Source organism: Tupaia chinensis, unplaced genomic scaffold (assembly GCF_000334495.1).
Source record: "Tupaia chinensis unplaced genomic scaffold, TupChi_1.0 Scaffold149658_1, whole genome shotgun sequence".
In the NCBI taxonomy this organism is placed as follows: Eukaryota; Metazoa; Chordata; class Mammalia; order Scandentia; family Tupaiidae; genus Tupaia; species Tupaia belangeri.
The window spans coordinates 1,219,142-1,234,467 of NW_006209503.1; the positions used below are offsets into that span (position 1 = coordinate 1,219,142).

Consider the following 15,326-nt stretch of genomic DNA (forward strand, 5'->3'; position numbering starts at 1 on the left):
CGTGCCCGACCGCGGCCGGCAGCCGGACCTCCACGGCGCCCGCTCGCTGTGCGCTTCCCCGCCCCGGGAGCCGCGCGGGCGGGAAGACGCGCAGACTCCCGCGTCGGTCCCCTTTCTGTCTCTCGGTTCCTTGTTTCTCCCAAGTAAGGGAATCAGCCGCAAGGACGGAGCGCTCGGGAACCGCGCAACCAAGTGTTGCTTGGTGAGGTAAGACCGCGGCCGGCGTGGCGGACGCGGCTTGGGGCTTATGGGACCCCGGGCGCAGCAACTTGGAAGGGGGCAGAGCTGCAGCCGGCCCCGTGGCCAGGGACCGGGCTCCAGCCCAGGCGGCTGCGCCCACCCTGACAGTGCCACCTGCCGCGCAGCCCTGCGGGAGGGGGTGTCCCAAGGGAGCGTTGCGGACCAGGGGAGGATGCGGGGTGGGGCGCCCGCCCTCCTGCTGTTGGAGGCCCTCCCGAACCCAGAGACGTGTGAGAAAAAGCTCTTGCTCCAGTTCGCTGAAGCAACTGGTCGGGTTCTTCCGTCCGGGACTTGCCTTGCTCCTTGTCACCCAGTGCGCGCTCCGCGGTGCACAAGGGCGGCGAGAGCTGGAGACGGGTTCCTGCTATCTGGGGCCACAGCCTCCAGCCGTCCCGAGTGGCTCTCCCACTTGGGGAGCATTCCACAAAGCCCCTGGCTGGGGGACTTGAAGGGGAGCTAGAGGGAACAGGGTTACCTTGGCAGAGAGAGGAGCAGAGGGTCAGGAAGAGACTGGAAGGCTGGCCTGTGTCGTCGGAGTCACGATTTGAGCCCGTTTGTGTCTTGAGGGGTGCGTGCAGAATCACCTGTAGGGCTTCGCGAACTCCGCCTTCCCCTCGCCCGCACGTCCCGAGCTGTTCTTCTGGACCAGTGGGCTGAGCTGGGGAGGGGGCTACAGGTGACGATGACGAGCTGCCCCATCGCCGTCATCACTGCAGTGGGTAGCCAGCGCGAGGCATCACCCCGTGGTCGGTGATCCGTCTGCGGAGCTCCGGGTGTGGGTCGAGACCCCTCCACAGTCGCCCCCCGCGGCAGGAGGGTCTACCGCAGCGCGGGGCGCTTCGTGGCTGCGCCGCAGTGGCTGGGGGAGCGCGGCGAGCTGGGGGGCAGAGGCGCTGCGTGGCTTTCTCCTCAGCTTATTAGCATGCGGTGACCTGCTGTGGGGAGGAGGGCTGGGAGGGCCGCCTGTCGTTCTGTCATTGCCGAGACTTGGGGGACACCTGGGCTCTAGAAGTGTACACAAGGGAAGTCAGATGAGAAGCAGCGACCAGGACACAAACAGCAGACTGCCTCTCTGGTCCCCGTGGGGAGATCGGCTTCCTCATTTTTGTGCCTGGGACTTTGTCTTAAAATACAGCTAAACAGCTCACAGTCACTTGCTGGAGTAGAGCCTACCCTCGTTGCCAATGAAAGACATTAATCATGGGGGCAAATGTCAAGATCTGGTCTCCAATGCGCATGCACACACCCACACACACCCACACACACCCACACACACCCACACACCTTTGTGCTCTGTGGCTTCTCGTTCCAGGGATGTGTCCTAAGGGAAGGTACTTTGCTGTTTGTCATGTTAAAAGGAGGCTGTATTTGCCAGAGATTTCACCCCAAATATAAAGTACGCTCATTAAATAAAGCAGCAGCAACTAAGCTAACTTCCCTGTTGTACTCCTGATCTGTCTTTATTGCTAATCGCCCTTAACGTTGTGTCCAGCACCGCAGGCCTTAGACATAGGCCTGATCTTTCTGGAAGGGGTCTTGGCCAGGAGAAGCAAATAAAACGCTTTCCCGCCTTACGGTGCCATGTAGTATTTGGTTCAGATTAACCACGGCGTGCGGAGGAGATGATACAACACAGGAGCATCTTGCAGTCTAGTTTCTTAGAGCTGGGAGAGGCTACACGCTCTCTGTTCCAGCTCCTCCCCACCTTGCAACAGGTGGGAAGGATCCCTCCAACCCTCACATTCCCAGAGGCGGTGCTGTGCATGTCTGAGACTCCTCCCGGGGAGAACCCAGAAAACAGCACCCTTCATCCTTCCCTTTACTGTTGATGGGGTTGAGAGGAGACTGGCCCCCAGTTCCTCCCCTGGAAGGGAAACGAAGAGGGAAGGGGAGGATGGCTCCACTGTGGTAAGACTCTTTGTCAGCAATGTCTTATTGTATGACTTCACTACAATATACTCTTTTAGGAGAAAATAATTTGTTTATTGCAGAAGATTTGGAAAGTTGGAAAGTATGCAAGGAATCGAACAAATCACCCATGAGTCTACTGCCCAGATCCAGATCCTATGCTATTAATATATCAGCATATTTGTTCTCTAACAGTTTTATGATTTGAGATTATATGGGGGGATCTTTAAAAAACGCATTGAAAATGCACATTATGAAAAAAATTACTCATGGTTTTCAAAAATTGTACCAAGACAAGCTTGTACATCAATGTTATTTTTTCCATGAGCTGTTTGAAGTCTCCTCGTACAGTTCATAAAAAGCACACATTTGCTGGGTACCTAATTAATATATTTTGCATGGCGTTAAGAATCATATTAAGGGAACCAGCAGTTAGCGTAATGGCTATGTCGCTGGACTCCCACGTAGTCAACCGCGGTTCGTGTCCCGGACCCAGTGGCTTAGAACTCACGCTGGGCGTGTGTGAGTGCGTGCCCAAGATCCTGAGAGGAGAATGGAGGAGAAGGGATTGCGGCGTGGCCATCCCCCCTGGGGGGTGATTTCTCACTTTCTGTCTCTATGTCTCTCTCTGTCTGTCTGGCAAGTGCACGTGCCCTATAGCGAAAACCTCTACAAAAAAAAAAAAAAGAATCATATTAAAAAAATCATATTCATTATATTTGCTTTTTTTTAAGAGACACTTTTGCTATAGAGTGCATGCACTCTCTAGATAGACAGAGAGAGAGAAAGTGAGAAATCACCCCCCAGGGGGGATGGCCATGCCACAACCCCTTCTCCTCCATTCTCCTCTCAGGATCTTGGGCACACACGCACATGTACCCAGTGTGAGTTTTAAGCAGCCGGGTTTGGGACTCAAACTGCAGTTGACTAAGTGGGAGTCCAGCAGCATAACCATTATGCCATCTGCTGGTCCCTACACTTGCTTTTTACCGCTCAGAAGTTCCTCTGAAGTAAGTATTATTACTGTCAATCTCGGTTTTCTAGGTTGCCCAGAGTTCAGGTGGCTTGCCGAAATCATGAAGCGAGTAAGTGGCAGAGCCAAGATTCAAATGCAGGCCATCTGACCCCAAAGGAAGGCTGCGTCTGTAACTGCTGCTTTTGTGCTTTTTTCCTTAATTAGTGTCATAGCAAAAGTCCTTCACGAACACCATTTTCATGGCCGCATCTTATTACACTGTTAGTCATTTAAATTGTTTCCTATCTTTAGCAACTACAAATATCTCTGGGCAAAGTCTTTACTGCACACATTTCTGATTAGTTCCTTTGGATACAGTCCCAGAAGCAGAGTCACTGGGTCAAAGAGCACAGAGGTTTTAAGATTTTTGATATATATGAGAAGTCGCTTTTCAAAAGGACTACATCAATTTACGCTTCCACTCACCAGCAGCAACTCTACCGTAGTCAAGGCAGGGGAACCCTAGGGACTTGAACAGACCAGGGTCCCCATGACCAAGCCACACCACATGAGCATCCCCTGGCCTCTTGGGAGAAGGAATCACGTGTACTACTATGCTCTGTGTACCCAAGTATGACTATGGAAGTCATACAGTATAAGCTATACCTATGACTACGTGAGCAAGTGTCAGTTCCAGCATGGTCTAGCCATAGGCCACGTAATAACGGAGCAAATCAATCTGTTGTGTAAAATATATAGGTGTGCATAACACTCCACTTCTTTGTGCAAGTAACTATAACCCTCTCTCCTACAATGTATCACGACCACAGCCAGATCCAGCAAGTCCGACCAGTCCATAACAGCTTCTTCATGTACTGGCTATGTTCGTGGAGCTGTTTGTACCAAGTGTCAGAATTCCACAACCAAACCCCACAACCAATCCACAGTGGGAGTTGATACCACCATATAAGTAACAAAGTCTCTTGGATAAAAAATTAAATAAACAAATTTTAAAAAAATAAAGAAGGAAGAAAGAAAACCACCCAGGGTTAGTAACTACTAACAAAACCATTTTTAAAAATAAAATTAATAGTTAAGACATGGAATCAACCTAAATGTCCAACAACTGATGGTTGTATTAAAAATGTGGCACAAATACACAATGGAACACTACCCAGCCATAAAAAAAAGCAAGATTCTGTCATTCAATACAAAGTAGACACGTCTAGAAGATGCGGTGCTGAGTGAAATACGCCAACTGCTCACTACGTACCAGTGTTGTCTGCACTCCATGGCAGAAATGAAAAGACTTGAAGGCATGGAGGTAGAGAGGGAACTGCAGATACCAGAGCACACTGGAGGGCAGGTGGTAGGAGGAGCTGAGGGAAGACAGCATCTGACAGACACAGAAATGCATGTAGACAGGGCAAGTGGGTTCACTTTATTGCCTCAATAATTTATTGTGTGTGGTGATGTTGATGTAAATCGTTATCATCTTGGCTTCCCAGGGGGTCAGAGAAGGGTTCTTCTGAAGGCTTTCCAGGGAAATAACTGGTATAATTTGTGAATGTGAATGACATTTCAAGAGTACAAAATGTTGCTCAGGGACTTAAGAGGTCTTGTGCCTGGACAGGTAAGATAGGGAGAAAAGAACCCATCCATGGTATGGCCTGATGAGAGAAGCAAACCTTGAGAGCAGGCCCGCCAACCACTTTGCCCATGCTGACCTCAGGAAGCCCTGTCCCCAGGACCCATGCTGACCTCAGGATGCCCTGTCCCCAGGACCCAAGAGCGACACTGGCTTCACCAGGATCTCATATTCCGTTAATCATGCCACTTGTCTCTTGACCTCCCTGTCAATGTCCTTCACAGGGCATTTGCTCCAGTCCCCTCACTGTCATTATCCCTTTTCTCTCAGTTTTCTCTAATTTTGTTATTTGTAAAGAATAAAATTTCAAGGGAGACCTAATCAGCCCCAAGGATAGTGAGATCATTACCTGCTTCATTCTAAATTTCCTATATTTATTAAAACCCTTTAAGTCGAATGAGGAATCGATACCATTGGCACCTGTTAAACTTGCAAATTAAATAAGCGAGCACTCCTTCAGCTTGCTCTTCACCCTTCACGTCTCACTCACCTTCTCACCCCCACATTAGGCTTGAACAGATGATGCCTGGTACACAAATACAGAACCTTTGCATTTAATCCTCCTTTTACCTTGTTCAATTCAGCCGCTCTTGCCAGCTGGCCCAGATATTGCTGGCTATGGGTCTGTCATCCATGTATTGACTGTTGCCTCCCAGTCAGCCTCCTGCGTCCTGAGTCTGATAAGCACAACTTCTTCGACTGATCATCAGTAAAATTGATGATGATTAGAGGAGTCTGAAGCACTCTACTAAATGCTCCCTGCATATAAATATTAATTCAATAATTAAACGGCATTTTTTAAGAAAAGTAATTCAACTTTTTGTATTATCATTCAGCCCCTATTTCTCCATCTCTTTCAAAAGTTTATCAAAGGAACCTTATCAAAGATCTTGATAAAGTTCAGATACTCTTTGTCACTGGTATGCCCTTGATCCATTGTCCAGTAACCTTGTCAAAGAGGTGATTTTGTTGGTCTGACATAAACTACTTTCAGTGAACCTGTGTTGGTTCCTAGAGATCACAACTTCAATCCTAAAAGCTCATGTCACATCCTATTTCAGAATGTTCCCTGGGATTAACTTCAGCTCCTTGAGTTAATAAATTTTTTTTTATGATTTTTCCAATTTTTAAAAATAGAACTTGGGGCCAGCAGATGGCATGGCAGTTGTGTTGTTGAACTCTCACATGGCTGACCGTGGTTCAAGTCCCAGACCCCATGACTTCACACTCATGCATGCCAGGCATGTGTGTGTGCATGCCCAAGAGCCTGAGAGGAAAATGAAGAAGGGATTGCAGCATGGCTATTCCCCCTGGCGGGTGATTTCTCACTTTCCTTCTCACCGTCTCTGTCGGTCTCTCTCTGGCAAGTGCACATGCCCTAAGGCTCAAACCTTGAATAAATACATACGATTGTATTTTCCATAAAGGTAATGATAGTGGTGGTGATGGTGGTGGCAGTGGCCTCCTTACTCAAGGATTCTGGGCAGACTAAGGAATATGGTCTAACTATCTAGCTTGCGTGTTGTCTCAGCACCCTAGGGTGTTATTCCATTAGTGTAAGAGATGTGTATTTTGGGAAAAATCTAAGTGTTTTTAGCATCACAGAAAACTGTATCAGAAAAAAAACCAGAAGAGTATCTGGTCCCAAACCTTCATTAAAAAAAAATCAGGAACTCTGTGTCACCTCCAAAAGGGGGCATGTCCTGCCTGGTGGGACACAGGGCAGGAACCAGGGCACTGCTACTCTTTGACTAGTGCTTTCTCCAGGACACATCTTTTCACCTCCTTTTCTAAAGAATCTTAAGGCTTTGTGTCCTGCAAACATATCCATTTCTTCTCTTGGAATTAGCCTCTTAAGCATTGATTCCTCCGTGAAAATGAAAGATTATTTCCTAGGATCATGATGTAAAAGAAGAAAGAAGTAAACAGCTTAAGCGCTCTCTTTAACAAGTAGAAAAATGGAACCAAAAGCTCTCTAAGGCAGAGAGAGAACGGGTCCAAGTAAAGAGCGATTTTTTATAAGGAAAATAATAATAACATCCTATCTATGTGTATCACACTTAGAAGATAACAATGTACAGTTGTCCCTTGGTATCCATGGGGAATTTGTTCTAGGACCCTCCTCAGGATACCAAAATCTGAGGATGCTCAGGTCTCTTATATAAATGGCATAGTATTTTCATATAACCTACTCACATCTTCATGTATAGTTTTTTTTTTTTAATGTTGCCAGAGGGCACGTGCACTCACTGACAAGACACAGAGAGAGAAAGTGAGAAAGCACAGAAGATGGTCTCATGGCGCTTCCTTCTCCCTTCTCCTTCCTTCTAGGATTTTAGGCATGCGCACGTGCGTGCACAGACACACGTGCACGCGTGCGCGTGCCTCGCATGTTTTCTTCAAAGTGCTGGGTCTGGGACTCGATTACGCAGTCAGCCATGTGGGATCCGGCCACCTTAACCACTATGCCACTGCTGACCTCTTCATGATACTTTAAAACATCTATAGACTATTGATATATATTTATATATATTTATAATACCTTATACAATATAAATGCTATGTGCATCATTGCTATATTGTATTGTTTTTATTCATATTATTTTCACTATTGCAATGTTTTTACATTTTACTTTTCTAATATTTTGATCCATCATTAATTGAGTCCATGGATGTGGAATCCACAGAAAAGGAGAGCCAACTGCGTGGACATCCAGGAACTCTCCTGAGTCCAATCGCAGGCACGTGAGGCAAGCAGCATGGGTGTCAGCAGCCCACGGAGGTCCCTAGGTGTGACCCAGGAAACGTCCCATGTGGCCCAGCCTGCAGGGTGTGGCATCAAACTGCTTGTCATTGCCCCAGGTCTTTAACAGGCATATTAAACTTGACATAATTGAAAACAAACTTCTGATTTTCTCCCACAAGGCTTTCCCCACAGGCTTCCCATCGCAGTGACTGATAGCTTCATCCATTTCGTCAGGCCAAAACCCTTACACTCATTGTTGATTTTTCTTTTTATTACCCTATACTTTCAATCCATTCAGAAATGTTGTTGACTCTCCTTGAAAAAGGCTGTGAGGGTCTAGGTAAATCTGCTGGCGCAAGAAAAGAGATGAAAGAGAAAAACTCAGTGGCCACACGGCTGCTGACAACCAGACCTGCCTAATCAAATTCAAATGTACATGTTCTCGTGTAGAGAGCAGGGGGCGGGAGACACTGAGAGATGTTAAATAGGGGTTGACATGGTCAAGTCTTAACAGCTGAGAGATTCCTCTGGCTACAAAGCCGGGAAGATGAGAAGCAAGTCCTCCTGGGGGAGCTTTTTGGGAGTTCAGGTAACAGAACGGCTGAAAGTTAGCTGGAGGGAGAGTTGGAATCAGAAAAGAACTCGTAATTGAGTGTGTGAGAGGGGAGTCGGAGAGGTAGAGAGACCAGAGGGGGCTCCCAGGCTCCTCCAACCTGGTGCACCCAGAAGAGGTGACCAAGAGTCACAGAATAGGAGCAGGAGTGGAGTTCATGAGTCCTGGCAAGTCAAAGCTGAGGTGTTAATGACAGAGCCAGGTGGAGATGTGGTTGGACAGACAAGCTACATGACTACGGGCCCAGATCAGGGAGGCATCGGTCCAAGCGGAAAGTGAAACCATGCGAGCCTATGAGCTCACGAAGAGAGTCGCTTTTCATTCTTCTGGATAAACGTGGCCAATATGTGAAAGACTCACGTCAAGGAGATCCATGCCTCTTCAATAAGGGGAAGAAACACCTTGCCGTGTGGAGAGTCTAGGTTTGACAGCCAAGCTCCACCAGTAGCCATCTGCTGACTCAGCTAGACCAATGCTCACTTCAGCTGGGTGAATGGCCAAGGATGGGCTTTTACAGTAACACCTGTGATCCTCTTCCACATTGGAGGTTCACAGGTTTGTAAACACGGTCCTCTCTAGGCCAGCAGTTCTCAACTCTGGTTAGATATAATAGCCACTTAGTGAACTTTAAAAAATACCAATTATGGATCCCACCTAGAAATGCCCATTTAATTGATCTGGGGTGAAGGCCTGGGCTCAAGTTTTTTTAATTTTCTTTTTGCTATAGGGCATATGCACTTGCAAAGAGAAATGAGAGAGACAGAGAGAGAGGGAAAATGAGAAATCATCCATCGGGAAATGACCACTCCACAATCCCTTCTCCTCCATTCTCCTCTTGGGATTTTGGGCACACACCTGGTGTGATTTTCAAGCTGCTGGATCCAAGACTTAAAATGTGTAGTCAACCATGTGAGATCCAGCTGCCTTAACCTCCATGCCACTTTCTGGCCCTCAAGTATTTTTTTTAAAGTGTCTTTGAGTAACATCAATGATCAGAAGAGTTAGGAAGTATTTATTGTTAAATCAATTCCTTTAGAGATTCCTCAAATTCCAAGGTTTTTAATTCCTTAGCTCCTATTGCAGATCTCCTATATGTGCATTACATTTCTCTAAAACCCACTTTGGAGTGTGAGAACCTAAGCTGGTCCAGCATGCCAGCCATGATCTTGCTGGTACATTATCCTTGTCTTTGCATTCAATACATATTTCCCCCCATGCCTGCAAGGTTCACAAGAAACTTTGTCAAATATCCCACACTTAGAACCACTGTCTGCCCCTACTAATGTACTTGTCAAGAAAATGGGGAACCACGTGCTGTGAGTTCTAAGTGAACCTTGTTTAGTTGTTCCAAGGGATCCTGGCTTTCTCTCTTAAGTCCTTACAAGTCACCACTCAATCTAGTTCTCAAAGTTTCATGTGCATTAGAATTGCCTGGAGCCTCGTTGTAATGAAACAGGGATTCCCAGGCTCTCTCATCAGAGATTCTGATTCAGAGGTGCAGAAGGGGAGAACCAGAAAGAGCATTTTTTAATCAACACCCAAGGTAATTATGGTGCAAGTATACACCACTTTTGAATAATATAGTCTTTGGGGAACCAGCAGATGGTGTAATGGTTATGTTGCTGGACTCCCACATAGTTGATGCAGTGTGAGTCCTGGACCCAGAAGCTTAAAACACACCAGGTGCATGTGTGTGTGAGCCCAAAATCCAGAGGAGAAGGAATTGCAGCATGGCCATACCCCCTGGGGGGTGATTTCTTGCTTTCTGTCTCTCTGTCTCTCCGGCAAGCACATACATCCTATAGCAACAATCATTCTTAAAAGAAGAAGAAGAAGAAGAAGAAGAAGAAGAAGAAGAAGAAGAAGAAGAAGAAGGAGAAGAATGTTGTCTTAAAAATGGGAAATAGGAGGCCAGCCAGTGGTGTTGTTGTTGAAGCACTGGATCCCACATGGCCAACTATGTAGTTTGAGTCCCAGACCTGGAGCTTGGAAAATATACTGGGCACATGTGCATGGATGCCTAAGATCCCAAGAGGAAAATAGAGGAGAAGAGATTGCAATGATCTTACATATCCTATAGCAAAAAAAGAAATGAAGCATGCACATAAGTTCTACACCCTCCCCTAGGTTTCTACTGGAAATAACCAGATTAATGTAAGACTGTTTGGGGAATTTACTGTAGTACTGACAATCAGAAAAAGATGCCAGCTGGGGGGCACGCAGAATGAGAATGAACTACTCCAGATGGACCTACAACAACACTTTAGGAGACTTCTTGACCTCCTAAGAGGGAGAGCAGGTTTGACCTCTGTAAATCAGAAGAGAACAAGAGTAAAGCTGATTCTCAAATGCACCACACACAGCTGAGTACACCACAGCTTCTGACAGGGCAGTATATACTTGTCCTCCACCCCAACCAATATGTGAGTGAGCTGTGAGAGGGTTGCACGGGAGCTGATGCACAATGCCAGAATGAAAATCCACTCACTGGGACTAGCCAGCAGAGTATTCTACCAAAAGCAAATCAAGTATGTACAAGAAATAATAGTATAGACAATTGATACTGAAACCTCTTAAAAAGTAGATGTCTAGAGGCTAGGCAGTGGCACTGCAGGAACATAGCTGGATTCATGTAGGAAAGGTCCTGGGTTAGAGTCCTAGGGCCTCGCCCACCATGCTGGGCTCCCACATGCAAATCTGTGATCTGGGCAAGCTGAAAAGCAGGGTCATAACAGGAAGGCTCTGCTAGGAGTGCCTGTCTCTGTCTCTCTCTGATGGAAGAAATAAACTTTTAAAAACAGATGTTTAAATAATAACTAAATTCCATTTTAAACTAAATGCAAAAGTAAAATATATTCAAAGAGTAGATATGCATTGTCACAAAAGGTTATGAAATAGCATATGTAGGTTTAAAATCCTGTATAACATTTTTCAAAAGGCTTTTGCCCTTGGGCATGTGTGCTTACCAGGAACAGTGAGGGGGAAACTGAGAAGTCACCCTCCAGGGGGTGGTTACTCTGAAATCCCTTCTCCTGCATTATCCTCCTGGGATTTGGGGCACGCACACATTCCTGGCATAATTTTCAAGCTACCACGTTTGGGACTGAAACTACTGTCAGCCACGTGGGAGTCCAGCACCTGAACCAGCACGGCTCTGTTGGCCCCCGATAACATTTTTAAAAGCCTAAAAATGCTGGTGTTTGCCTGGGTCTATGCGAAGGACGTTGAATAGCACCAAGTAATGGTCACTATCTACTACTAAGGAGAAAAAGTCAAAAAGAGCTAAAATGAAATGGAAACATTTTTTAAAAATGGTATTCATGTATATATGGGTAAATTCCAGGAAAAACATTTAAAAATATTTTTTTTGAGAGGTTTTTGCTATAGGGCGCATGCGCTCGCCAGAAAGAGAGACAGAAAGCAAGAAATCAACCCCCAGGGGGATGGCCACGCCGCAGTCCCTTCTCCTCCATTCTCCTCTGGGGATCTTGGGCACACACGTACATGCGCCCAGCATGAATTTAAGCCACCAGGTATGGGACTCAAACCGCGGTCGACTACGTAGGAGTCCAGAGACATAGCCATTACACCAACGGGTGGTCCCCTAGGAAGAACATTTAACAAAATCTTTGTTGTGCTTTTAGTTGTGTGGTGAGATTATATATAATTTTTATTTTAAACTCCTTTAAACTATACTTGCATTCTTGTCTAAGATTAATATGCCCACACTGTTGCTAGATTATAGAATCTATCTTCTTCCCTCTTTTTCATTTTGATAATGAAAATAAAACTAGATTTGTTCGTTTCTAGTTCTTTGGCTTTTCTACTGTTGCTGTTCTTCAGAATTTTCAGAAATTAATGGCAGTGGCTCAGCAGCCTCCGCTGGACCTTCTGGTTATTACTGTCCCCAGTAGCAGACAGAGCTGTTCTCGGCTCTTCTTTCTCTAAAATAACCAGCCCCTTTCCTACTTCCCTCAACCCTCTCTCTCTCTCTCTCTCTCTCTCTCTCTCAACCATTTTCGTAAAAAAAATTTTTATATGTATTGAAATGTTTATAAACTAATGAAATATTTTGATCCCATTATAAAGAAAACTGTGATATATTTCATAAAGTAGAGGTTGTTCTGGCAGTTTTGGTTTGACATTTAGCATTTTCAGATCATTTTGAGCTATTTTTAATAACATAATTTTGTGGGCCACCAAATGGCATAATGATTGTGTCTCTAGACTCCCACATGACTGACTGCAGTTCAAGTCTTGAACCTGGTGGCTTGAAAATCACATGGGGTGTGTGTATGTGCATGCCCAAGATCTCGAGAGGAGAATGGAGGAGAAGGGATTGTGGCATGGCCATACCCCCTGGGGGGGAGTAATTTCTCACTTTCTCTCTCACATCTCTGTCTCTCTCTTTCTCTCTGGTGAGCACATGCTCCCTAAGACAAAAACCTCATATATATATATATATATACACACACACACACACACACACACACACATATATTTATATAGATATAATGTTTGTGTCGTCTTCCTCTGTATTTCTCTGTATGTGTCTTCATTTCTTTTTTTCTGTAAAGTTCTTTCTTTCTTTCTTCTTTCTTTCTTTTTTTTTTTTTTAGAGGTTTTTGCTATAGAGAACCTGCACTCACCAGAAAAACAGAGAGAGACAGAGAAACAGAAAGTGAGAAATCACCCCCATGGGAGGATGGCCATGCCACAATCCCCTCTCCTCCATTCTCCTCTCGGGATCTTGGGCACGCACACACACATGTGCCCTGCATGAGTTTAAGCCACCAAGTCCGGGACTCAAACCATGGTCGACTACATGGGAGTCCAGCGACATAGCCATTATGCCAACTGCTGGTCCCCCATTTCTCTTTTTCTAAGTGTCCTTTTTAATTATGAGCCCATGGATTTAGTCTTCAGATACTTTTTTTTTTTTTTTTTTTTTTTAAGAAGCATCTCTTTGTTTCCTTTATTGGAATTATTTCTGAATGCCTTACCATCTTGGAGCACTTGAGCTTGCCTCCAAGAATCCTATAATTGTAAATTTTTTGTTTGTTTTGATATGTCTGCTAAACTAGAGGTTTTGGTTACTTATTACAACCAGGCTCCCCCTTGAAACTCATATGTCCGAATTAGAGTGGCTTCTTTCTCTTGAGGAATCTATTATGCCTGCTTCACCACGCAGAGTCTTTCTGTTGATCAGAATGAGGACAGGGGCCAGCAGGTGGTATAGAGAGTAAGGAGCTGGTGCTCCCACATGGCCTACTGTGGTTCAAGTCCCAGACCCAATGGCTTGAAACTCACACCAGGTGCATGTGTGTGTATGCCCAAAATCCCGAGAGGAGAATGGAAGGGAAGAGACTGGCGTGGCCACCCACCCTGAGGTGTGATTTCTCACTTTTTCTCTCTGTCTCTCCAATGACCACACACACTCTATAGCGAAATCTCTCCCAAAAAAGGGATGAGACCCAGCAGACCAGCAGAGCTCATCCAGCTGAGCTTCTCCACTCCATGTCAATGAAGGGAATGAGAAACTCTGAAGCTCCACTTTTAGCTGAAAGAGGTTTTCTACGTGTCTGGCCAGCACAAACCCACTTTCACTGCTCTAACCTCCCTCATGCCAGAAGAGTCGCGGCTGAGTACAACTCCCGAATCTTCCTGTGGCTGGGTGGCCGTAGAAAATGCTCACAGTCACAGTCAATATGTGTGTTTCTCACTCTTTGCTGCTCACTCACAGATATGCTAGCTTCTTCAATCGCAGTCATGAATTCCCAATAAACCAATTTGTGGTACGAAGCCCATGTTGCTTGGAAGATACATCAGCTGCACTCACAGTTCGCAGTACTCTTTGGAATTACGTATTCGTTTGTGTCTGTGTCACCAGGCACCTGCCCTGTCTCATCTGTCTGGTTTTCCCAGCAATTCTGCACGGTGGATAGGTTCACAGTATTCCAGTTTCTGTCCTCTTCCCCATCAGCTTCTACGTAAATAAATGCACGTCCCCAGTGCTCAGCAGATTCAGGTCCTTTGTGATGAGGCGCGAACTCACCCTTCCAGCATATGGCAGCCCTGACCCAGAGGCTTACAGCCAATTGCTGATCTGACTTGCCTCCACCTTATCACAGCCAAAAGAACGTATGACACCACCTCTCCCATTACTAAGTCCTTCTCTGTCTGGCCCCAAACTAGTGGAGATACAGAAGACTGAATGCCTGGAAAATGAATTGGACACAAACTGATAGCGTAGTTCTGAGTAAGAAAATAATTGAAACTAGTGGATTTTGATGAGTCAAGCGCTCGTGCACAGAGCAGATTAAAATGGAGTGAGGTAATTATGAAGATTAGAGGCAGATGCTGGGGCCAATTAAAAAGCTGTTACCCAGAAATGGAAGGTGCTGTCACAAGGAATCAAATGGAGATAAAGGGACAGAACTAAGAGATCATACAAAACAAAACTTGGTGAATTGGTTTCTGTTTGGATATTGAGCTTTTTTGGAGGAGGGGGAGACAACTGAGGAGAAATAAAACCTGTGTGTTATGACATTGAATTAAACTGGCCTAAACTGGGCCTCATACTGAGGTGAGAAAATTGGCCCCAAAGCAACCTCGGCGTGCACTGAGCTACAACTTAGCCCGACGTGCAGGCGCATGGTAACGTAACAGTACATCCTGGCTGCCAAGCCACTGAGCCTCAGCCAATGACAACAGCTGACCCTTCAGCCAATCAGAGGCTGGAAGCTGCTCAAGCATGACCATGTACGGTCGATGCCACTGCAGCCAATCAGGTGGTTTCGCGTGTCATTTCCGTTTCTCTGTAAATACTACCTGCCCACGTGGTGAGATGGGGCACTCTGAGCCTAATTTAGGGAGAAGTACTGCTAGCTTCTCCTATCTACCTCTTGCTTGAGTAAATTCTGTAAAATTTAATTGGTCTCAGTTTTGCACTGTAACAGTACCAAGCCCAGTCACTCTGGAGAATGACATTTCCATCAAAAAATTATTTATTTAGGGTGGAAAGTGAGCGTGGGAGGAATAAATTTGAGAGATGTATTTATATATTTTAAAGTCTCCCCAGAAAGTGGTTGGGGGAATGAATAAATGCATGCGATTCCATCAGCAACAGAGTGTCTTTCTGACCAAATGAAACCCAGTGTGTGATTTCCCACTCAGATACAAACAGCGTCAAGCAAGTCACATGTTTTTTTTTTTT

General features: G+C 45.7%; 1 protein-coding gene across 3 annotated transcripts in view; it reads left to right on the forward strand.

Annotated features, from left to right (window-relative positions):
* Window positions 1-91: 91 nt before the first annotated feature.
* DGKG (diacylglycerol kinase gamma) overlaps window positions 92-15,326 on the forward strand; it is a 235,291-nt gene continuing 220,056 nt past the window's right edge. For all 3 annotated transcript variants that reach the window (XM_006171475.2, XM_006171477.2, XM_027769454.1), the window contains exon 1: window positions 92-207. The gene's annotated coding sequence lies outside the window, so the exon portion shown is untranslated. The remainder of the gene's footprint in view (window positions 208-15,326) is intronic.